This window comes from Wolffia australiana, chromosome 19, assembly GCF_029677425.1.
Source record: "Wolffia australiana isolate 7733 chromosome 19, ASM2967742v1".
Lineage (NCBI taxonomy): Eukaryota > Viridiplantae > Streptophyta > Magnoliopsida > Alismatales > Araceae > Wolffia > Wolffia australiana.
The window spans coordinates 9981367-9982861 of NC_135853.1; positions in this window are offsets into that span (position 1 = coordinate 9981367).

Below are 1495 nucleotides of genomic sequence, written 5' to 3' on the forward strand. Positions count from 1 at the left end.
GGGGGGCATTCACACAACCATGGTTAGGACACATCATCACCCTAGGATGAATACCCTTGAACAACGTTAAGGCTTAGCCTAAGCTATCTAAAAAATAGTCTCCCATTTCCTCTAGAAATGAAGATCATAAAACTTAATCTAAGAATGAAGATCAATATGAAACAGTGTAAGGCCAAAAAACTTACCATATGTCCTTATTTTTGTGCACTTAATGCAAAGGAACCAAAAACATTTTGAGTACTGCCACATATCTTGATATAGTGGTTCTCACAATTGCATCTACAATTATTTTGATATTGTATTTTTTCCATTTTCCATGTCACATGAGTTAATAATTGGCAATTATAGCATCACAATTTGCGAAGCCATTATGTAATATTTTTGCAGTGATTAGCTGCAATAATCATTGGGGAGAAAGACAATTTATGGTCATTCAAACAAATCAAAAGGAGACATGTGGTTAATACAAATTAAGACAAAATTATTTGACTAATTCCTATGATATGAAATATGCTTTTAAAAATATAGGGCATCCATATTTCACCTTAGAAAATTAATATCTTCATGATTTAATCTCATAAATATTTTTAAAAACTTCAGAATTATAATGTATTTTTCTTAAGAATATGATGTAGTAAAATTTCATCACAATACAAGAAAATCCACAAAAAATCAAATTTTTATTCTAAAAATATATTCAATCAGTAAGGCTATATAAAATGCATCTATAATTGTCTTGATGTGAATAAAACATTCAGTGATTATAAGCAAATAATTACGTAGCCACAGGCCTTGAAGAAAGACCTGGAGGTGAGTCACTACACCCTTACTACTCAACTATATGATGTATCTTACAATCCCTGGGATGATGAATTGGTGGAATGGGCTGGAATAAAATTTTATCAGCAATCAGTTTTTACTCTAGTATTTGATGTAACACGAAGGTCGGAATTGACATCTCGTGTTACGCCAAGAAGGTAGACTCTAAATGCAATGGAAATGATGTGAATTAATGTATATGATTTCAGAAAGTAATAACGAGAAATATGTCAATCATCGATGATGCAAGACGCAACTCAATTGGGCAACACGTGATGGGTTTTGTCACAATCAATCTCCCAATGATCCACATAATCGGCTCGAATGGGTCGATGTAGTGGGAGACGATCTTTGTCCAGAAGTATCCACACGTTCGACGTGAACGAACGGAGCCAATCCTATAAAAAATAAAGTAAATTTCCTAACGCAACGTTGGTGGCTAAGATGTATAGTAGTTATTGAAATCTCTCGAGACAGCAGAGTACGGGAGGATGGCACCGAGAAATATAATAATACTGAAAAGGAGGAGAGGATAGAACCTTTCAGTATGGCCTTCGACTGTCGTGCTCACATCAATGATACGGTGTGACCAGCCATCCATAGATAATAGAGACTGCACGGAATTCCCAAAACAGCAGGTCGACGATGGTAAAAGAATTGGGCGATCCGCGGGAGC